This window comes from Mustela nigripes, chromosome 7 (assembly GCF_022355385.1).
Source record: "Mustela nigripes isolate SB6536 chromosome 7, MUSNIG.SB6536, whole genome shotgun sequence".
In the NCBI taxonomy this organism is placed as follows: domain Eukaryota; kingdom Metazoa; phylum Chordata; class Mammalia; order Carnivora; family Mustelidae; genus Mustela; species Mustela nigripes.
Genome location: NC_081563.1, coordinates 67,224,226 through 67,248,371, shown reverse-complemented (window position 1 = coordinate 67,248,371; position 24,146 = coordinate 67,224,226). Strand labels below are relative to the sequence as shown.

At 44.1% G+C, this 24,146-nt stretch overlaps 1 protein-coding gene and 1 pseudogene across 2 annotated transcripts in view; both read left to right on the top strand.

Moving 5' to 3' along the window:
* The window catches only part of SPTBN1 (spectrin beta, non-erythrocytic 1), a 197,081-nt gene that overhangs the window by 62,195 nt on the left and 110,740 nt on the right, over window positions 1-24,146 (top strand). The gene's annotated exons all lie outside the window — the stretch shown is intronic.
* LOC132022945 (5S ribosomal RNA) lies at window positions 7,546-7,651 on the top strand (annotated as a pseudogene).

Sequence of the window (24,146 nt, the reverse complement as noted above, 5' to 3'; positions counted from 1 at the left end):
GGAGGAAGAGAGTTAGAATCTGTACATTGAGAATTGGAGCAGAACTTGCCATCACTTTTCTCTCTGCAAATTTCAAGCTATTGTTAAAGTTATGTACTTAAAATGTTCACTTAATTCCTGCATTTGGATGGAGGAAAACCTACTTTTAAAGCCTTAAAAGATTTTTTTTTTAAAGATTTTATTTATTTATTTGAGATAGAGAAAGATCACAAGTAGGCAGAGAGGCAGGCAGTGGGGGTGGGGGGAAGCAGGCTCCCTGCCGAGCAGAAAGCCCGATGCGGGGCTCGATCCCAGGACCCTGGGATCATGACCCGAGCAGAAGGCAGAGGCTTAACCCATTGAGCCACCCAGGCGCCCCAGCCTTAAAAGATTTTTAAGTTTACCTTTTTCCAGAGATATCTTAATGTCTTTTCTACCTACAATCATGAGTTTTTGTTTTTGTTTTTATTTTTTTATATATTTTTAAAGATTTTACTTATTTATTTGGTAGAGAGATCACAAGTAGGCAGAGAGGCAGGCAGAGAGGGAGGGGGAAGCAGGCTCCCTGCTGAGCAGAGAGCCCAATGTGGGGCTTGATCCCAGGACCCTGGGACTGTGACCTGATCTGAAGGCAGAGGCTTAACCCACTGAGCCACCCAGGCACCCCTATAATCATGAGTTTTTATTATTATTATTTTTTAAGATTTTATTTATTTATTTGACAGAGAGAGAGAGTACAAGTAGACAGAGAGGCAGGCAGAGAGAGAGAGAGAGAGAGAGAGCAGAGAGCCCGATGCGGGACTCGATCCCAGGACACTGAGATCATGACCTGAGCCGAAGGCAGCGGCTTAACCCACTGAGCCACCCAGGCGCCCTAATCATGAGTTTTTAATAAGGTGGTTTAGATATTGGCTTTTCATTTTTTATGGTTTCCTGTAATTTGATGGTTTTACTTAGAAACCTTCCAGGATTAGACTGTTAATTCATAATCCGCTGGCCCTGCCAAAATGAATAACAAATATATATATAGATAAAAATATATACATATATAATATACATATGAATAAGGATATATAATATGAATAATATGTATGCATAAAGTATAATATATACATGTATGTAACATATATCTGTAAAAAATATTTGATGTTCTAGTGAGTACAAAGCCAGCATGCTATTGGGTATACAAAAGTCTATAAAACATGGTCTAAAATTGTCCAATTGGTCAGATAAAACCTATTTATGTGAAATATTAACTAAACATGTATGCCTGTGCCAGGAAGGTGGTAGAGGCAGTTAGTGCTCTAGTAATCTAGAGGCAAGGGGTGATCACAAGAGGAAGAATGGCAGTCATTTGAAGAGGGTGGATGGAGTCCTGTAGAGATCATTGGAACTTGGGAAGGGATGGGGGCCTGAACCCAGGCAAGGCTGCTTTGTTTCCACCACCACAAAACCAGAGAGGCCAGGCTACAGATCCCTGAGGACCCCTCATTAAAATACAAAGTCTGCTTTTGGCTTCTCAAGCTTGGACTCATTCCTTTAAAATTAACTGAGAGCTTTTCTTATTTGCTCACCCACCTGCCCTGTTCAGTGGAACCCTTCTATGGCCCAAGGGAAAGACTTCTCGCCTGAGGGAGTGGGTTTTTATAGTCAGGATTAATAGGGCTTTAACAGCTATCCATTATTTTCCTCATCCTGTCTTGAAGCTATTTCCCTAAATTTTGCATTATTGGGGATTATTTGAGAGAGAGGCATGGTCCCTAGTGCACAGTAAATACGCCACCCATTATTTGTGAAATCTGAGCCTGAAAGGGCATTTCATACCTAAGAGGCTCATGGAAACTATTGAGGAGAAAGTCTGCTTAGGTCATTCCATGTACTTCCAGGTTGCACCCTCAATTTATTTTCTGTGTACATACGGTTTCAGTAGTTTCCGAATGCAGGAATCGTTTCTTGTTCAAGTACAGTTCTGTCAAGTTTTCTTTCCCTCCATTTCCTCTGACTGCTGGAGACAACCCCTCCCCACTCTGAATATCAGTTTGGGTTCCTGCTGCTGTTCCTTACACCCTTGACATTGTATTCTCACCTTAGCAATGGTGACATCCCTTAGTGCCTGAGGTAAATGATCCTTGTGGGGAGCACGGCCTGCCCCTCCTCTCCTTCACCACACCGCTTAACCACACCACCATTCTCTCTTCCTAACCCAGCCCACACTCCTGCCTGTCATCTAGAGCCTCATTCTTGCTTCTCAGCCACCTGGCAGGACTTCTTCCCTTGAGCCTCACTCCCTTAATCCTCTCTTATTTCACACTTCGCCTTTGCCTTAACTCCTTTTCCCACCCTACCAAAATACTTACATCAGCCTCTTACCTTTAAGGAATTCAATCAGTCACCATTTCTATGAGAAAACCCTTACACATTTACTAAAATAAAATTTATGTGACAGAGTGAGTGAGATCACAAGTAGGTAGAGGCAGGCAGAGAGAGAGGGAGAAGCAGGCTCCCCGCTGAGCAAGAGAGCCTAATGTGGGGCTGGATCCTAGGACCTTGAGATCATGACCTGAGCCGAAGGCAGAGGCTTACTTAACCCACTGAGCCACCCAATGGCCCCCCGCCATACATTTTATGATTAATTTGTCAATGAACTTATTAGGAAATATAATCTATCTTCTCTTATTGGGGACTGCCTGGGTAAGCAAGAGGAAAAACTTAAGATATTTCTCTTCTCTTCAGCTTTTCCTGGCTCTCTCTGCCAATATGCCCATCCCCATCTGTCTTACTCTTAAATATCAGCTTTATTGAGATACAATTCACATATCATAAAATTTGCCTCTGTCAAGTACACACTTTAGTAAGGGTTGTTAGTATACTCACAGAGCTGTGTAGTAATCAGCACTGATTCCAGAACATTGTTATCACCCCAGAAAGAAATCCTGTACACATTAGCAGTCATTTCCCATTTTCTCACGCTTTCTAGCTCCTCGCAACCACTACTCTACTTTCTGACTATGGATTTACCTATTCTGGGCATTTTATATAGAGGGAATCAGGCTATATGTGGCCTTTTGTGACTGGGTTTCTTTTACTTAAAACATTTTCAAGGTCCTTCGATGTTATAGCATGCATCAGTACCTCGTTTCTCCCTCTGCTCTCTTTCGTAAGTAATTGTGGTAGATCAGTGATAAAGAACAGGAAAATGCTATGAAAGCTTCCAACATCATAATACTCTTTTATCTGGCAGTTCCTGGAAACAGCAGATCCATTGTAGGTATCTGAAGGTACTGTGGACTTAGGAAGTTTTGCATTTCGTTGTTTGAGATCTCATGTGGTCATGATTTGTGCCTTTATTAAATTCACTTACATAGTTTAACTCCTTCGCCAGTTTCTACTAAAGGAGACCTACGAACAGGTACCATTATAGGAAACTGTACCACTATAGGTACAGTTTGCGTAACAGGACATTTGTAAAGTCCTCTACACTTTAAAACATGTCACATGATAAGAAAAAACTGATAGTGTCAAAAAGTAGGTTTTACATTAATGCAGTTCAGAGAGCTAAGGTCTTACATAAACACATCTTCAGTGATAGTGTTCAATTTTTCTGATTTATAGAGAGAGTGATGCCTAGATGTTAGATAGTTTCTTAAATTACATTTTGATCTTTGACACCAAGTTGGTTAAAGGAGATGGTTTCAGTTATTGAACTGTATATTTGTCAGTTTTGACACGATCGCATTAAATAGTAATCCATTGGGAGGGCTCTGGGTAGCAAGGTATCAAGCATTTGGTCTGTGTCTGCTCTTTGGCTTCTCTGTAAAGAAGCCTGCATTCAAAGTTATTTTTGGTTAGTTCTTCCTGGTTGTCAAGACCAGAAATTTACTTGAATTATCTGAATAAAAAAGGCTATGTCTTTAGCGGAGTAAGGGAGGAGTGGGGGTAGGACTAACGCAAAATTTCAGGCTGACGAGACCTGGAAATCCCATCAGGGACCATGGCCACTGAGGGGCTGGAGGCATCTTCATCTTTCACATGGGCTGTGGTCCTGGCTCACTGGAGCCCTGTGCATAGAAAGAGTATCTGTCCCCTCCTAACTCAGCTCTCACGTGGCTTTGGGGTACTGTAGTTCCAGTTCTCCTCTTGCCAGTCTTTTCTCTTTTGACCTCATTGCCCCATGACTTGCTAAGTATCCTGGTTTTCACTAGTTCACATCTCTTTGAGGTTGAATACAGAGATGGGGCTCTCATTGGCCCAAAAAATCTTTTTATATCAGGCTGAGACCAACTGGATACTTAGAAATGATTGCATACGTACACACATTTATTTATTTATTTATCTGTGATTTTATTTATATATTTGACAGACAGAGACGCAGACACAGAGAGGAAGGGAAGCAGGCTCCCTGCTGAGCAGAGAGCCTGATGTGGGGCTTGATTCCAGGACCCTGGGATCATGACCCCAACCAAAGGCAGAGGCTTTAACCCACTGAGCCACCCAGGTGCCCCACACAATTATTTATTTACATTTTAAGTAGGTTCCACACCCAGTGTGGGACTCACTCAGGACCCTGAGATCTAGAGTCACATGCTCTACAGGCTGAGCCAGCCAGGGGCCCCTACAAATGATTACTTTAAGAAGAGTTATCCACGGGGTACCTGGGTGGCTCAGTCAGTTGAGTGTCGACTTGATTCTGGCCCAGGTCTTGATCCCAGGGTCATGGGATTGAGCCCCTTGTTGGGCTCTGTGCTGGCTATGGAGCCTGCTTGGGATTTTCTCTCTCCTCCTTCCCCTCCCTCTGCTTCTTCTGCTTCTGCTTCTTCCCTCCCAGCTCCTTTTCTCTCTTCCTCCCTCCCTCTCTTTAAAAAGAAGAAGAAGAAGAAGAAAAGCAGCAGCTATATCCACAATACTGGTGAAGAGCAGGAAGCCCTATGTACAAAACGTCCCAGCCCTATCCATCCACAACTTAAAGGGCACTTGGCCGGCAGTTAGAGGCTTTGGTTGGCATTTCTAATGCAGAATTGTGGCATGGTAGAAGACTGTACTTTATATTGGGACTTTTGGGGAAAGATACAGGGGCATTCTGCATAATCAAGGGAAGAGTTAAAACAGCCAATCCGAGGGAAAGGCAAAGTATAGACAGGCCCTGGACCACAAAAATTAAGGTTTCCATCCCTCGGTCTCTTGTTTTTGGATGCTGTCTCTCCCCTTGGAGGTGGTCTTCCAACTGACTGAAACAGATGATTGCTATCTGCCCCTGGACATTGCTACCCACCACTCTCCTCATTCTTCTAGTTCCAGTTGGAAACATGGTGGTGGTGGTGGGGGGTGTTGATAGGGAGGCTATAGTTTACTAGGCTTTGGTCAGGGGGCTACTCCTGAACCAGTGAACTGTGGTGCAGGGTGTGGAGGGATGTCGAGCATGGCAGCACTCTCTGCAGTCAAGGACCTGTGTCTGAAAAAGGAGATAGAAGCTGGGCAAGTGACAATAAGTAACAAAAATGCTCACAGCACATTTTCAGATAGATTGATGTTCTTGATTCAGAAATAAAACTGTTACAAAATGATAAGGTGACATTTGCTATTGTTTGCTTGCTTTCTTTAAAAAAAAAAAAAAAAAGGCAGGGGCACCTGGGTGACTCGGTTGGTTGGTTAACTCTGCCTTCTGCTCAAGTCCTGATCCCAGGTTCCTGGGATTGAGTCCTGTGTTGGGCTCCCTGCTTTTCACTAGTTCACTAGTTAGTGGGGAGCCTGCTTTTCCCTCTGCCTCTGCCTCCCTCACCTCTTGTCTGTTCTGTCTCACTCTAAATAAATAAATGAAGTCTTTTTTTAAAAGAAAAGTAACCAATAATATACAGCTTCCTTTAAGGTCCTTGAAGCAGGGGCGCCTGGGTGGCTCAGTGGTTAAGCCGCTGCCTTCGGCTCAGGTCATGATCTCAGATTCCTGGGATCGAGCCCCGCATCGGGCTCTCTGCTCAGCAGGGAGCCTGCTTCCTCCTCTCTCTGCCTGCCTCTCTGCCTACTTATGATCTCTGTCTGTCAAATAAATAAATAAAATCTTTAAAAAAAAAAAAAAAAGGTCCTTGAAGCAATAAAGTTCACATTTCAGTCTTTTGAATATGCCTCTAATAAGATGCTTCATTTGCACCTAACTTGTCAACTTGTGAATTTGACAATTTTGTTACTTGGAAACAGTCTGTCCCTTTCTGTCTTCTTGAGGCCTCAAAGATCAGTAGCACTCTTAGAGTATGACAGGTGCCCAGTAACAGAGCATCATTCCAGATTTTTTAGCATTACAACAATGTAAGCACCATATTAGCTTGCTCCTTATCCACACTTAATCTATTTTGGGGAAGTAGATTGTGTGTATAAAATAAGCAACGAATGTGACAGGATTACATAAAAGTTTTGTGATGTTTCCCCAAAACCTAAATCTTAGCGTCTTAATTCTCTGGTTGAAAAGTCCGTCCCAAGGCACCAGGGTGACTCAGTCAGTTAAGCATCTGGCTTCAGCCCAGGTCATGATCCCAGGCTCCTTTCTCAGCAGGAGTCATCTTCTCTCTCTCCCTCTGCACCTCCCCTTTCTCATGTTCTCTCTCTCACTGTCTTTCCCAAATAAATAAGTAAAATCTTAAAAAAAAAAAAAAAAAGAAAAGAAAAGAAAAGAAAAACATGTCCCATTTCCACAGTTTTTCCTTATTCTCATTGGTGTATTCTTCAAGGGAATTTGCTGAGCTTAAGTTTCCTGCAAACCTGTGAATTTTCAGAACCTTAAGGTAGTGACATAATTGGGCGATGGACACATGTTAATTGGGTGAGGCTGAGAAAAATTTTGCCATACAGGTTTAAATTTCTGCAGACTCCTTAGATTTCTTGAGCACGTATGTGAAATTGCTTTACTAGTTGCATGATTGTGTCCATAGGCATCTTAACAGCATCAGAGAGATGCTGGGCTGTTTGCCAGTCCCCAGCCCTCCCTATGTTCCCCGTTACCTGTTGGAGCTCCCTGTAAGCCTTTAGGAAACCAAGCCTCTCTACTGTCTCCAGCCTGAGCCCCGGCTCCTCCTTGAAGCTATCTCCTGTGAGGTTCACACGGACCTTTTCAAGAAACTTCTTTGGCAGTTGTATTTCTGTATCCTACCCCCTGAGTTACATTAGTTTCACGTGTGTGCTCAAGGTGGGTGTATCCATATTCTCTCTCTAGCTGATCAGTAAACCCCTTGAGATTGTGACTGAATAATACTTCTGTCAACATTTCCTACAGTGCCTCATAGAAATCAAAGTGCAGTTTGGTGCTTTTACTTGTCAGATTGAAGAGCCCATCCATGGTCAGAGCTACCAAGTTTCTACTTCATCTGGGGAAAATTTGCCCCTAATTTCTGTGATACCCATCAAAGGGTTAGTTCCTGTGTTTAAGAATTTTACATTAAAATGTAAGAGATAATTCCTTTTAAAAAAAAATTGGATGCATATCTTTTGAGATACTTTCTGTGCATAATATTGAAACACTTTTTTTTTCCCCTTAGTAATAAGCAGAAACAGGGAAAGTTGATAATTAGAATCTGGAGTTTAGTCTACGGCCATACCACCCTGAACGCGCCCGATCTCGTCTGATCTCGGAAGCTAAGCAGGGTCGGGCCTGGTTAGTACTTGGATGGGAGAATCTGGAGTTTAGTCTTTCTCTCACCACAGAGTATTGGTCTTAGATTTTCATTCTTGCAGGATCTCTTTCCTCTACTACAATATTAACTTACAGAGATGGCTTTGGAAGTTTCAGGCATTATTTTTAAGCTGGTACAAACCATTACACAGAGGATTGGATCTCTTTCACATGATGCTCTTGATCTGGCCCCTGCTTCCTTTTTGTGTTCCAAGTGTCTGCCCTTAGGGTTTTACACTTTTTTGCTCAGTAGAGCTACAGCTAAAGATATACTTGTCCAGTCCTTTCCCAGGCCATTACAGGGTTTCTGAATCTCTTTCAAAAGCTGTCTCTTTACCTTCCATGTTTCCGGATGCTGAAGGTGCTTGGTGGGGCATCTCGAAAGAGGCACTCACTCCTAGGTTGGCTGACAGTTTGCCTGTTTTCCCTTGCGTCATTTAGCCTCGAGTGGATGTCAGCAGTTGGAGTTTTATGCTTTAATGGTTCTTTACATATTTGTAAAATGCTGGCCACAGTTGTCCTCCTGGAATAATGTATTGTGACTTTCAGGACATAGGGAATTTGGTGAATACGGTGGCCAAGCATGACAGGGAATGGAACGTTGTAACTGTAGTTTATGGTTCCTAGAATAATTTTATTTCACTATGACGGCCAAAGGCCACTCATTCCTCAGACTAGGCTACCCATGGACTAGAATGCTCTTGCTGTTGTTTTTTTAACCAGTGTTTAATTTAAACCTTTTCTTCTTAGGTTGACAACAACAAAGCTCTCCAGCCTGTTTCTGCGGAACTGGCAGTGTGTCATTTAGACCACTTGGCCCTTGGTCGATTTTTACCTTTTTTGAGACGGATTTGACAGTTCCATGGGTTGACAGTCCCGGAGCTGATCTTGGAGAAATAAGTTTGCAGACCAAATCAGTTAGCCTGTCATACGTCCCTATGATGAAAACACAAAACTTTATACCTGAAACTGGTCCCTCTATAGAGGATTAGTGTGTTCTCACAGCTTCTTCCCTGAGCCCCTACACACATGATCCATGAAGTTGTCTCCAAGCATTTGAGGGAAGGCCAGTGTTAGAAGGGATGCTTGTAAATAATGTAGAGGTATTCAAGACTGCCTTGAGAAATACAGGATGGAGAGGAGGCAAGGCTGAGGATATACTTGATACTAATTTGAAACCCAAAACCCACAGCACTGAATTAACAGGTGTGCTTGTGTAGATGCCTTTGTGCATTTAATCAGGTGTAATCTTCAGGTGTGCCCACACGAAGATCTTTTTTTTTTTCCCAGCTCCCCCTCACATTCAGGGAGCCATTTTAATTGGTACAACTAACAGCATTATTGTCTGAACTGAATTTTATCAGAGAGGATGACGTTTCTTTGTTTTTTAAACTGAACAGAAGACTCAGACTGATCATGTTGATCCAGTCTATAACTGACTTAAGATTTTGACAGAAAGAAATTTGAGCATACTATCAGCAGGAATTATATTTTACATGGTGATCAGTACACACAAAAATTAATGTATATGGGTGCGCTTATGTATTCACCCACATTTAGGTTACACAACATAATGCTGAACTTGAATACATGAGATGCTATGATGTTTTCTATTCTCTTACTTTTTTTTAAAATGCTATTATTGATCTACTAATTAGAGTTTTTAACAGGAAATCCTGTGTTAGCAGGTGCATTAAAAGGACATCAAAGCAGCCTCTCTGTTTTTAAGCTGTGTGAATCGTGATTATGGTAAGGTGGTATTTGATTTTTTGTTTTATTCATTTATTAGTGAATGACTGAGTGAAATTTTATTGAGCTCCTACTAGGTACTGAGATTAATATTAGAAATACAGAGATAGGTGATGAAATGAACACGAGTCTGTGGTCAGCAGAGAAGATTCTCACTTCTCACAGGAGAGGCAGCATCAGTGGGTGGGAGGGAGTTTTAGGCTGAGCAAATGATGCCATGAATGGCATGGCATGTGCCCTGTCAGGGTTCCCTGTCAGGGAATCACGTGCGGAAGTGCTGAAGGAGCTTGAGTAAAACTCAATGCACAGTCAAGGAGGGCCTTGAAGGCCATGCTGAGGAGTTCAGCTTTTATCCTTTTGGCCAGTGGTTTCCAACATGTAGTTCAGGAGAATTTGTATTTTGAAATGGAATTTAATTTGTTACCTCATTATGTTAAATGGCAAATTTGGAGCCAACCTGAATAGCCTGTCATATGGGAGACCCAAGGGCTCTCCCCTAGATTTCTACCCCCTGAAGCCCCCCTTAGGTGACTTAACCTGAGAACCGCTGACAGCACTGGACTTCTATATCCAGAGGAGTCCTCTAGGGACCCCGTGGAGGATGGCTTGGGAGGTGGCTGGAGGGAGCCATCTTAGGAGAAGGTCATGTTTGTCCTGGAAAGAGACGAGTAGGAAGCCCTGAAACTGGGGCAGTGGCAAAGGGCTTGAGAGAGCAAGGACATTAATTGTTGAGGTAGAATCCTGAGGACTTGCTCTCCAGTGGGCTGTAGAGCCTGGGAACGGGAGGGAAGAACATGAGTTTGGTTTTGGTTATGTATATAAAAGCCTCATGCCAAGTTTTTCTTTTGGTTGCCAGATGCTTGGGGTAGGTGAGGGTTGTGTCGGGTATGTTGGTCATGAATCTGCAAAGCAGGCCACTGTTTCTTTTGTTGTTTTTTTTTTCCCTCCTCTATTACATGGCCTCCAATTTTCCGAATTATATCACGTTTTCCTTACCTCAGATTAGTCTGCATTCTTTCCAGCATTTGGAAACTATATGGGCTCCAAGGTTCGCTCAGGCTTCCTCTCTGGATATGTGTTTGGAGGTCCCCCTAGGGCCTGACACCCAGTGTTCCAGGGGTCTGCATTCAGCCATCCAGGACTGTCTACCTCAGGACTGCTGCTGAGAAAGGAAGAATGGCTTTAGAGGCCTCAGGTCCAAGATTAAATCCCTGTTCTACCACTTGCCAGCTATAAAATGGTGAGCAAGTTCTATAGGATGCGAGTCGAAAAGTCCACCTTGTGGGATTGTTGAGAGATTTACAATAATGTGGAGGGTACCAGGCTCTGCGTCTGCACACAGTAGGCATGTATGTGAAGTGTTAATTACAACATTTCACATGAGAATAAAACTGGGGGCACCTGTGTGGCTCAGTCGGGTAAGTGTCCCACTCTTGATTTCAGCTCAGGTTATGATCAGGGTTGGGAGATCAGACCAGGCAATTGGCTTCACACTGCGGAGTGGAGCGTGGAGACTGCTTGGGATTCTTTCTGTCCCTCTGCCCCTCCCCCATCAGCTTGCTCTCCCTAAAAAAAAAAAAAAAAACTCTGAAGAGAGGGCTCTTCTCTCCATCTGAAAGGAGGCCTTCCATTTTGAGAAAGATGACATTAATGTAATGTAAAGGTGGAAGAGGAGAAGTCAAGGTGGGAAAGCAGGACCATTCAAAGGGCACATGTGCTGGTGGCCTACAGACCGTGGTCAACTGTGGCTGGTCGCTGTGGTGTTTAGAGGGCATGTGTGACCCTCAGGCCTTCTGGTGGGGGGGGGGCAGGAAAAGCCCTGAAAAAGATGTCCTTTTTTTTTTTAATTAAAAAAAAAAAACTAAACTAAACCTGTTATGTTCTGTGCATTTGCATCTTCTCTTACATCGACCTGTTTAACGTTTTTCGTTTATACTCTCCTCATTAAGATGATCACAACTCTAAACATTTACCAAGAGAATGATTCAGGGGAAAGTGCAATAAAAAATATTTAAAAACTTTTCTTGGAATGGAGGTTAAGAAGTTACTCCCCACCTCAACATTCCCCTGCAAATAGCCAAGATGGGAGGGAGGCAGAGAGGGAGGGAGGGAGAGAGATGGGAGTGAGAGACCTATGTTTCCTGGAGGAAGAGAGACATGCTTAGCACAGAAAATCCTAGTTGAACAGGCTGGCTGTGACTGGAAAAGGGCTGGTCTTTCCTGGGGGTTATTTAGCTTTCCTGCATGTTCCTCCTTGTTGAGACAGCTGTAGTTTGGTATCAGGGGATAATAAAGAAGAAATATTACTAGATTTTCAGTGGGATTATTTATAATATGTAAGATTTGTGTACCACTTTCATCTTGGAGAAGATTATAAAAATATTACTATAATGTTAGCAACAGTCTTTAGTAGGGGGCATTAGCCCCTATTGTACAGCCTGCAATCTGAGGTTTTCTGAACTGGGTTGTTATTTGCCCCAGCCTGCCTGCTTTAGTGCTAATAAAAGTCAGAGGCTTCTGAGGTCCAGGGCAGTAAATGAAAGCCTCTGAGGCCTGTCTTTGGCCTGCCTTTTCTTTTCTTTTCTTTTTTTTTTTTTTTTTTAAGATTTTATTTATTTGACAGATAAAGATCACAAGTAGGCAGAGAGGTGGGCAGAGAGAGAGAGAGAGAGAGGGGAAGCAGGCTCCCTGCTGAGCAGAGAGCCAGATGGATGCGGGGCTTGATCCCAGGACCCTGAGATCATGACCTGAGCCAAAGGCAGAGGCTTTAACCCACTGAGCCACCCAGGCTCCCCTGGCCTGCCTTTTCTAACTCTACTCGAAATTCTTCTCCTTTGAGTAAGTATTTGTAGGTCTCTGGATACCCTTTATTTCATGGGGGGACAATCTTGTACCTCCCCCTGCAGTTATTCCATATCAGAGAATCCTGAGTAAGACTGAGATCCCTTGAGTAAAGTCAGAAGATGAGAATTGTTGGAGGAACAGAAATTAGAGCACAGTTTGTGTTTTGGTTTTTTTTTTTTTTTTAAAGATTTTATTTATTTATTTGACAGAGAGAGATCACAAGTAGGCAGAGAGGCAGTCAGAGAGAGGAGGAAGCAGGCTCCCTGCTGAGCAGAGAGCCCGATGTGGGACTCGATCCCAGGACCCTGAGATCATGACCTCAGCCGAAGGCAGCGGCTTAACCCACTGAGCCACCCAGGCGCCCTGTGTTTTGGTTTTAAGTAATGAATACTCAGTTGTGACATGAGTGGTGATTGAACTTGTTTTAAAACTTTTCCCAGCAGGACGCACATTACATATACTTAACTGGAAAGCAGAGTTAGGAATCTGGTATTTTAAAGAGTTTTTTTTTTTTTTTTCTTTTTTCTTTTTGTTTGGGTCAAGCACAAGCGAAAAGTGACCACTTTAAAAAGGGAGGCCTAAGTGACCTATCTATTAAAAAATAAGGCCAAACGTTTACCTGTGTTAAATGTATATTAAAAAAGAAACAGAGTGAATTGTCTTTCTTATATGATATGGAAATACACACTTAATCCTAGAAATGACTATTGGTGGGTTGTACAACCTGAACAAAACAAGTGGATTTTTTTTTTTCATTTTTGGGAAGAATTAAAATTAAATCAGTGAAGGTACCCAGTGACCCTACCAAGTGATAGATATTAGCTGGGCACTTAATGTAACATGCCTACTATCTAGGGAAAAAAATTTTTTTTAAAGATTTTATTTATTTATTTGTGAGAGAGTAAGTGAGCACAAGCGGGGGAGCAGCAGGCAGAACAGGCAGAGGTAGAAGCTGGCTCCCCGCTTAGCAGGAAGCCTGATGCAGGACTTGATCCCAGGAACCTGGGATCATGACCCGAGTCAAATTCAGATGCTTACCCGACTGAGTCACCCAGGTGTCCTGGGAAAACTTTTTTTAGGTCACAAAGTTTCAAAATGTTTGTTCATTCATTCACTTAAAGTAAACGCTGTACCCAGTGTGGGACTTGAACTCACTACCCTAAGATCAAGAATTATGTGCTCTCCCAACTGAGTCAGCCAGGTGACCCTGGGTCCCAGCACTTTTTTATGGTATTTACAGAAGTGGCCTCAGATAGCAGGCCATTGCGGGTACTGTTACTGCTGCCAGGACATCTGGGTGCCGCTGGGCCTCACTAGTGGAGACAGGAGAGAAATAACTCTCAGCCTCACTTCCCTCATTTGCAGAATCTTAAACCTCTAAGATTGTGTTTGAGCTCCTGGGCAGTTAGCTGGCCAACATCCTCTTGTTACCACGATGAGTTTTGGCCTCTTTTCCTGGTGGTTTCTGTGTATACAGTGAGAAGTAAACTGTGCATGGGTATAGGGATGATAGCAACCTTTGTCCTTCTCGAGGAAGTAAGAAATGCTATGTGACTCAGACTGAAGTCCTAGGCGCTTGTTAATTTCCTGGTACCTTTTTATGTTTGATGAGTCAGAAATGCAGATTCTTACAGGGTGGTACCAGATCTTTGATTAGAATTGCTTCAAATTACAGACCCCTTTCCTGCCTAATGATTTTTGCCATTTGCCCTTTCATCACCTAATAGGCAGGATAGAAGGACATTTTGAGCAGTAAGAATCTTGGTCTCTTGGTTCATGAACCCTTACTACACTAAAATTATTTTTTTAAACTTTTATTTATTAAGTAATCTCCACCAAAAATATGGGGCTCAAACTCAGAACCCTGAGATCCAGAGTCCCATGCTCCACTGACAGAGCCAGCCAGGTGTCCCTACACTAAAGTTACTCTTGACAGAGAACCGTGTATGTGCCCACACTTGACAGGCCATCAGTATTCTCTAGCTGGGTGGGCAGATACAAGTATTGCAGGGTAGTTGACACTAGAGTATCATAAAACCTTAGCAGTAAGGAAAACTTATCTATTTAATATCCACCAAGGTGGTCCTGTGCACATGTAGGCCCATGTGTACACGCACATGCACACACATACACACACCAAAAGTGTGCCAGTGTACACACTCCTGCTTAACTATGATGTGTTGCTACTCACTGTTCCTAAGCTGCCAGTTGTTTCGGTGTTTTGGGGGTTCAGTCTCATAGATGCTGACTGGAAAAACGACGTTTTTGAACAATGTCAAGGAGGTTGGACTTGTGGAGATGCTAAGGCCTGACCCCAAGGTAACTGGTAAATTGAGGTTACCACAGTGCTGTGCACAGATGTGTGTCTCGGATCCAGCTTGGAATCAATAACTAATTTATTCAGACTTTTAAAAAATACATATAAAAATGAGAGTTGACCAGATTCCCATAAGGTTTTTTTTTCTTAAGGGTTGAAGAGTGGGCTTGGAGGGATCAGTGTGCTGGTCGATAGCATCTGAGAATATTTGAGCTTCAGAGTTCCAGACAAAGACCACATAGCTCTACACCTGCTGCTTGTCCCCATGCCTGGTACTACATTCCCCGACTCTTTAGTAAAGTGGTTTTTTAAAAAAAAAAAGTTATTTTTAATTGTAAAAAACACATAAAATTTACCCCCCCCGCCCCCCCCACCACGTCACCCTCTCCTCAGTTCCTGGCAGCCTCCATTCTGTTTTCAGGAGTTTCACTACTCTCGATACTGCATTAAGTGGAATCATATAGTACTTGTCTTTCTCTGACTGGCTTTCTTCATGACATCCTCGTAATTACTTAGCATGACGACCTTCGGGTTCATGCATGTTGTGGCATGAAACAGGATGGCCTTCTTTTTTAAGGCTGAATAATATTCTTTTGTGTGTTTATGTCACATTGTGCATTCATCAGTGGACATTTGGGTTGTTTCCACTGCTCAGCTCTTGTGAAAAATGCTGCAGTGGACATAGGCAGGTGTCTCTTGGCTATCCTGCTTTCAGGTTTTGGGTCGGGGAGATGTATACCTAGAAGTGGGATTGCTGCAGCATATGTAATTCTATTTTTAATTTTCTGAGAAGCCTCCGTGCCATATTCCACAGCAGCTGCTCTGTTTTATGTTCCTACCAGCAGTGCACAACCATTCCGATTTCTCTACATTCTTTACTGAAGCTTTTATTATGTTATAAAAATAAGGTGTAGTGGAGAAAGGCACCATCGTGGCCACAATTTTTGTTTTTTTCCTGGATAGATGGTAATTAAGAGGATGGTAGAAATGGTAATAAAAGGTGAGTGGAGAGGTGCTTGGAGATGAACAGGTCAGGTTTCAGAAAAGAACTTTGTCTCTCTCTTAGCTCTCTTGACTCCTTTCCTGTCATTAAAATTCTAGAAGTTAAAATCAATGAATCCATCTGGTAGATGTTTTTTAAAAATGACTTCTAAGTAACTCTTCCCTAAGAACATCCAAAGAATTATAATGAAAAGTCCAGTGCAGGGAACTGGAAGTTTCCTGGGGCTGGCAGTGTGTTTGATACTATGTTGGTCTGTGAGGCAGGATGGTAGCTGTTAATGCCAGGCTCTGGGTTTTCATTCTGTCTGTCCTGGGACACGCTGGACATCAGAGAATGTGGAAAATAAACATCATCTGCCACCTAGTAGGAGCCTGTTGGCTTCACCTTGGTGTTGGAAGCTGGAAGGTGAGAGGGGACGAAGATGAGCTTTTCCTGATTTTTGAGCCCTGGGCCCACCTCTCTAACAGAAATGCTGCCACTCCCTCTGTCCTCAGCTCCTGGTTTGCCCTAGAAATAAAAGGCAGCAGGAATCCAGAAGGCCTGCTTTCTAATTTCGGGCCTGCGGTAACTTACTCTGTATCTCTGGGCATGCCTCTGTGTGCCTCATTGTCCTTATCTGTAAATGAAGTGGTTGGCTTAGGTGGGGAAATTTTGGAAGGGACCTTCTTGACACCTGTGGGAGTTGGAACTTGCATCTTCTTTTTGTGAGGGATTAACGTGTAGACCAAGGGTTGTCACGTGGTGTAGAGTAGGTTCTGCAGTCCTCTGATGGGTGCCAGCTCCCCCATGGAGCCTTTGCTCTGTTCAGGCTTCTGAAACTGCTGAGTTGTTTTTGAACAGCTGCTTTGCAGTGGATACTGGGCTTGGGGATGTAGAGTGAAGGTTACCCAAGACTTGCATCTGCCTGAAAACAGGTTGTGGTGTATTTCTAACAGCCATCTATCCAGAGGCTTTTCTTGGGTTTTAGATCCCGTGGTTTTTAGGGAGAAAATCCCAGAAGCCAGGGGACTGGCTCGGGGTCACAAGGCTGGTCAGAGACAAAAGCAGAGACTGGAGTCCCATTTTTCACTTCTCTCAAGTCCGCAACTGGTGCCCCTTCCATTATTTTAATTAGGCTGATAAGACTGGTGCACAAGAAAAGCAATACTCCAGGGCCGGGCACCGTAGGTGCCAGGCAAGGGGAGCTGACGGGACGGGTGTAGGGTTTCTGAGAAGGAGCAGAGATGTCAGCTGGGATAATCTGGGAAATCGTTCTGGAGGAGGGACGTTTGGGGCTTGGCTTAAAGGATAGATGGACTTTCGACAGAGGAGAGGGGAGCACTCAGAGCAGAGGCGTGGACGTGTGGAAAAGCCAAAACCGGTGGCAGGATGTGGATCAGGCTTGGCCAGAGCAGAGGGACAAGAAAGAGGAAGGGACGAGGACTGGGCATCTATTGAGCATCTTTCGTGTCAGGCATAGTGTCTGGTCTTTTCCCCACGTCCTCTCAGTGTCCCTAGTAGGGAAGTGACACCCCGACTGTGCTTTTGTTGGAGGGCATCACTTTCTCTTGAAGCCATTGGTACTGGCATCTGTCTTTTTTAGAGTAAAAGTTACACTCGGATCTGGTGGGAATGTACTAGTTTAAAATGGGGAGAAGAAAAGTGGGAAGAGTGGTTGGTTTCTCTACAGAAGGTCTCAGAGGGAGCTGATAGTTGGTAATTCTTCTACAGTAAGTCTGGAGCCGGCCTAATGGCAGCTGGCGGGCCTTGGTGCTCCTGAGTGACCGGGCTGAGTATGAATTATTCAGGGCCTGTGCCCAGCGAGTGGCTGCCTAGCGAAGTCTTGTGGGAAGGAGGCTGTGTTATCTCATCGAGAGATTGGCAGAAACTCAGGTGCTGAGGAGGAAGAAATGACTGCACCCTTAAAATATTTCACATTTGAACATGCCAGGGCCGCACACCATGTTCCATAGTCCTACAGCTGGGTAGTTGGGACCTGTGTTTCAAAGAGGAAGAAACAATACCCCCCACCCCTAATTAACAAATATAATGACCTACACTCTCCTGTTGCTGTGGCACTTGTTGGCAGGGATTTGGCTAGGAGCCACATTAAAATCGCAGATAGGACAGTAGAGCCCCAGAGAGAGTTTGTGTCGGAGAAACCCCACTCTGCTCTGTTTTTATCTCAACCAAGTAGAGAGGTGCTCTTGTTGATCCATTTGGAATGGTACTTTCTGTAACTGTCCCTGTTCTTCATTTGTTACATGCTACTGTGTGTGTGTGTGTGTGTGTCCGTGTCCCCGTCAGTCTGCCTATTTGTCTGACCTATTTTCTCAGCTAGGTTGAAAGTGTCTGCACAGAAGAAATCACTTCTTATAACTTTGTGGGTCCCTCCAGTGTGGCCTGTGTTCCCATAAGGGCCCAAGCACATGTAGGTGGGTTGACTTTGACTTTCTGTGAACCAAGAGGTATGGGGCCTGTGCCTTGATGATGAGGTTTGCCTCCCTCACCTCCCTCTTTTTTCTAACCCCCTCTGGGGGACTGTAATTTAATCTACTCTTCTCACCCTTTCTCATTATAGCCAGTCTGTGGCAAGCTTCTGGAAAAGGTAACGTGGGTATGAAGAAAACCTGAGGGCAGGGTCCAGAGGCCTATTTTCACAGAGAACAGATTTGCATCTCCTCTCTACCAGTTTTTTCCCCATGAGCTGTGCCACCAGGAAACAGCATCTTCTCACTGTCCCATCTGCTTCCTTGTAAAACTCTGGCCCAATGGCTGTGAACAACTGTGTGTGTCAGCCTTCTCCCTCCGTGTTGGGAGGTGGAAAGCAGAACCAAACATTCTGGGCAAGAGCAGGCCTGGCCCCAGCTGCATTCCTTGGATGTTCTTTTCCTTTGAACCCCTGTGCCTGTAGCAGAGAAGCCCAGTCTTGGCTCTGGCTGGTGTTATATTCACAGGCATAGCAACACCTGTTTGCCAAAGGTGGGGCCTCTGGACTGGGGCATTCTTTTGCCCATACAGGGAAGCTTTGCATGTGCAGATAACAGATGCGATAAGAATGCAAGGATAAGGTTTGGCGGGGTAGAAGATTCAATAAACTGCATTCCTTCCCCAGGACCTTGGGTACTTGTTACTGAGTATAATTTGCCATTTTTCTCCTTCTCAGCAGAGATGTCAGGTACTTTGTATTCAATTCTGCTGTGACCAGCTAAACAAGAAACAGAAAAAACATATAAATGGGAGTTAAATTGCCCTGGTATTTCAGATGCAACAATGTAACCAGATAATTTTGTAGAAGGTATGCGTGTGTATGTGTGTATATAGGAGATAGAGAGGAGAAAAAAATCTGTATCCTCTAAAGAACAAAGATAGCAATTTCTATAGAGGAAAAATACCTTTAGTCTTCCCTTTAATTTTTTTGTCTAGGCGTTCTAATTCCTGAACTATCAAATCTGATAGCCCACCTCAAATAAACACTGGCTTTTGTAAAAATATAGGCCCTTGTTTCATAGTGAATATTGTGTTGTTGTTATCTCTGAAGTGTTACTGCTTTATTTTTATTACAAAATATGATTTTGAATATGTGTTTCCCAGTGTAAAAAGGGGTGAGTGACTGAGAAGAAAATGGGGTTTGGGAGCACCTACCAGGTAGTGGACTGGTCTTGCCATTCGAACTGCCCTTGTTTAGAGATCAAGAGGGGTACCCGCTCCAGTCCCTGGCCTGGGTCAGTGATTCCCCAGGAATCCCACAACATCCTCCTTGGTGGCCAAAGGTTGGGGGAGAACTAGTTTTTGAAATTTTCTCTGTGAGGAGTTTAAAGACAAGTAATCCTAGCTGCACAGTGTGGCTATGTTCCCCACATGTCTCTTTTCTAAACGTTTATCTCAGTTACACAACAACCCTATGAAGTTGGTCCCATTGTTGTGCCAACATTTCAGGCTCAGGGAATCACAGAGTTAGAAAGTAGCAGAGCCAGATTCCCAGATTCCACGTCAGTTTTAAGGCAACTTTACTCCTCTAAACTCTGACCCCAATGCTCCGCGGGTGATGCTCTGGGAGGAAGCAGAGCAGTGGTCTAGGCCCGATCGTCAGGAGCCACGTGGTCATGAGGACATGTTGCTGACTGCTTCTGGCTGCCCAGGCTGTGGGCCCTGTGTGCGCGGGGCCACTGGAGAGAAAGGAGACATTCTGGAAGGGTGGCAGGCAGCTAGCAGTGAACAGAAGCACTAGTGTCAGAAATGTGTTCTGATGCTGGGTCTTGTTGAGAATTGTACCTTTTCGGGAGGGCAGGGGAAGAAGGTTCCAGGTAGTTCTGTTTTCTGTTTATGACTGGATTTCATGGTGGTATGCTTGGTTACTTGGTTGAGCTTTCTGGTATGTAGGGCAGTTCCCTTTGCGTAATTAGGGATGGGTTTTTGAGAATATACATACTGAGGCAGGCTGTGGGAGAAGGACAGTGGTAACTAGGTAGTTAGGGGGTGGGAGGCTCTCGGGGCATTGTACAGTAGAGGGAAGGCAGAAAAAGAATGGGCAAGGTAAGGATTCAAGACTGCAACCAGTGGGCAGGAGGCTGGTTGGAGAAGGGAGTGGGTGGGTGGGCCAGAGAGATGAGACAGATCACATAATGCACTGGCATGATTTGGAGCCTGCTTCTCTATCTGGCCACACGAGTGGAAGAGGATTATTTTAATAATATTATTTTGGTTTCCTATAAAGAAACGCTCAGGAGAAAATGGTTGTGGTCATCCAGCTGTTGTCTAGATGAAGGAAAGGCAGATCCGGAAAGGGCAGAGAATTTGGCCAAACACTTTGTATGTGAAACTTTGTTGTGTTCTATCCTTCCCTGTTCCCACCACTTCTTTCCCAGCTCTTGGGTTGGGTTTTCAAGTCCTTGAATGTGTACACATCCCATCACATCTTCGCATGTTGGCCATTGCCTCCCAGGCATTGCAATCTTGCTGATGTTTATGTTCAGGAAATGAACACTCCATAGTTTACCCTTTCAAGCTTGCTGTGATGCAGGGAAGGCGTTTGTCTTTTTTCTTTTTCCCTTTTTTCTTTTTTTTTTTTTTAACCTCTCAGACTTCATTAAGCCTCTTGGGACAAACAGAGTCTTAATCTCAGCTTAGTGTTTCCATTCACATGGTACATGGTAAATCATATAATGAATCTTTGTGTATAGATCCAAGTATGAGAAAAGGAACAAAACCCAACCAAACAAGACCAAACAACACCCATTCACAAGAGAACCCTTAAAGTAGCAACTTCCATGTGAATAGCAGAAAATGTGCCTGTTCCTGACCCAGCTAAGTGTTGCATAAGTTCCTGTGGAGGTTTATTTGGGTTTTAGGTATCCTGATACCACTTACCCAGTTTTTTATGTTTTTTTTCTGAAAATCTTGCAAACCATTAGTAGCTGATAATATGCTCTAATAGAGTACATGGGATAAACAGAGCTAAACTTGGTTAGTCTGGGGTCCAGGTGTGGCTCTGCCATTCATCAGCTGTAGAGCCCACAGCAAGGCATGGTACCTCTGAATCTCAGTTGCCTTATCTGCAAAATGGATCTAATACCAACCTCATAGGTTTAGTCACTTGAGAAAATGTATGTGAAAGCATTTTGGAAATTCCAAAGTGCTGGACTAATGTGATACTATTATTATGGCCTATTGTTTATATGGAGATTGGTAATAATTGGGGCTACAACAATTGTCTCATAGAGAAGGGAGATTATTTATCACTGATAAATACATTTAGAGCCAGAAGGAATTTTTTATGACCATAAACTCCAACCTGTTTGATCTCCAGGTGAGGTCCGGTGAAGGTTAGAAACATATACAATGACCTCGCTTCTCTGTGGCACTCAGGAGAGGGGTGAAGCCGAGTATTCTGGACTGGGGCCTTTCAGCAGACCACAGCATTCCTAATTTGTGCTGTCTGCAAGTAACCTTTTACCATCTGGCACCATGAGGATGATGGATACATGTTGCCTGGGTTCCAGGTGCTTCGATCCATTGCTGACGGTGCCCGTCAGTTGTGGACACTTGTCCTTATGCGTTAGAATCTTGGTGCAGCTTGAAGGCAGGCACAGCCGCTTCCCTTAGCTGGCCACATGTGTTGATATCCCTGGCCTGGGTGAGGGACACAATTTTTTAGATTAGAAAACATCGAGGGAATAGGCTGAAATCACACAGTCTGTTTCTAAAAGCTTGGTTGACTACTGAGCATTCTGAAAACTGTCTTGCTCCCCTTCAGGTTCCCTTTCACATTCTCTGTGTTTCTGCCATAGGTGTCTCCAGGATTCTTCTTAGAGTACTACAGATAAACTGTGGGTAGGACCCCTGGCCTCTTGCTTTAAGTCAGACTTGGGTAATTCCTTTAAATTTCTTTTCTTCCTTACAATGTCCCTGTCCTTTCCGTCCTGCTTCTGAAGGTAGGGGTATCTCCTCTTGGCTAGAGCTGGCTGTCCTACCCATATCTTAGAGACATTTTCCCACTGGCCTTTCCCTACCTGTGGCAACTCAGGGCTGAAACCTTTGCACAGAGGATATGCTCAGTTGGACCGGGCCCGGAACCCCTCCCCCTGCTCCGTTCACTACTCACTACCTCTACCTTCTTGCTCTTCTTCCCTTTGCTCCTCATTCTTTCTTTCCTGTCGCCTCACTTTAGCTTTTACTACCCACTGACTCCTCATTCACCTAGTGGATCACATATTCCCTGACTTCTGGTTCCTTCTTTTTCCAACACATGATGCCATCCTAACCCATTTCTTCCTTGAGTATCTCTTTCTTCTCATGGATTGTCATTCCATAGCTCTTTGGTATCTCTACTGTATTTTCTTCTTCCTCACAGACCCTGGCCTTCCCCAGGGCTCTGTGCCCAGCCACTTGCCTCTTACCTTCCTTCCCGGATTTAAGCCTACTATAGTCTCTCTCACTGTACATGGGACTCTCTCCTCAGCCTTGAGCTCCTGCTCCACGTCCTTGACTGCTTCTGGACCTGTCACCCCTTGGTGCTGTAACTCAGATACAGAAAGAAATGTACAATCCTTCCCTAGAGCCCGCAGCCAGCTCTAAAAAACCCAGAGTCTTCCATCACCCTAGCCTTTGAACCTCCCACCCACATACTGTTGGTTACGAGTCCTATGGATTAACTCTTGCATCAGTCTGTTCCTTTTTGTTCCTATTGCCTCACACTGACTAGTCCTTTGACCTGAAGAACTCCAGTAACCACCTGAGTGACCTTGCTGCTTTTGGCTTCTCTCCTTTCTACCCGTTCTAACTGACCACTGCAGATTACTCTTCCCTAGAGCCCAACCTAGATTGCATCCCCTCCTGAGGCTGAAAAGTCTCCCATAGTTTCCAGCCCAGGCTTAGTTCCCTCAGGGTCTCCCTCCTGCCTGACCGTCCCTCATGCCCTAGTCAAAGGGTAGCACTTGCTCGTGCTATTCCTGGGACAGTCCATTTGGTGCCTCTATTTCCCAACCACCCCTCACTAGGAGAGGAGGCTTCCCTCTCTCCCAGCCTGTTGCTAATCTACAGGTGTTTCAAGGTTTGGTCATGGAGGTGTTTCTGGCTGTCTTCCTAGGCAGTTGTTTCTCCCTTATCCTCTGAACTCTTGCAGCCCCCTCCTTTAGCCCCTGTTTGTTTCTCTGGTGTTAGACTGTTTGCATATTTGTCCCATCTCTGTTGGCCTGGAACTTGCCCAGTCATCTCTGAAGCCTCCACTAGGCAATGTACCTTGCACACAGTTGGCGTCCAGTAAATACCGAATGGAATAAAGAATGAGTGCCTCTGGCCTTCCTTTACCTCCTCCCCACTGCCGAGTTGGAGGTGGTCAGATGAGTCATCAGGGTTGTGTCCTCCTCGTCCCCTGCCCATCACAGCAAATAGATTCCCACTTCTTACCCCTGCCCCTGCAGGGTTAGTAAACCCTTCCTCAGCCTCAAAACCTTTCTTTCCAGTACTTGGCATGTGTTCACTCTGCCTGGCTTGTCTGCTCTTTAGTTCTGACTTTGGCTATATTAGTCTCAGCCTCTAACCCCATCACCTAGTAGTAACCTGGCTAATTAGCTTATTTCACCTACTTCCCCATACCAGAGGGAGCTGAAAGGGAGACTCCAAGAATGGTGACTCATACTCTATTCACTAAGTGGCTTAAAGATTAAAAATAAAGCATTGTAAATTGGCAAGCACTACCCTGCCTCATTGTCTTGGCCCACAGCTGGACACTCAGAGACTTAAAACTTCATATTTAATAGTTAAGTTTATTTAATATTAATATAAACTGTATTTTAACAGTGAAGAAGGTTCTGTCCTATTAAGATCTTAATTGAGAAAATTGTCCATTCTACTTTTTGTAGTTTTGATGTGGTACATGGGGGGAAATAAGCAAGGGGTATTTTGAAAAATTCATTCCTAGTTTTGAATGGAATGATTGTTGTCAGGGCATTTTCACATCATTCCCTCATTGACCTTGTAGAGGTAGGCATTAATTATCCCTGTCTGACAAGAGAGGTTTAGAAAGAATCCAGGGTTTCTTCCAAGGTCATAGGCGATTAAGAGCCTTGACCAGGACTAGAAACTCAGGTCTTCAGAATCCTAGTCCTTTGCTTCTTCCA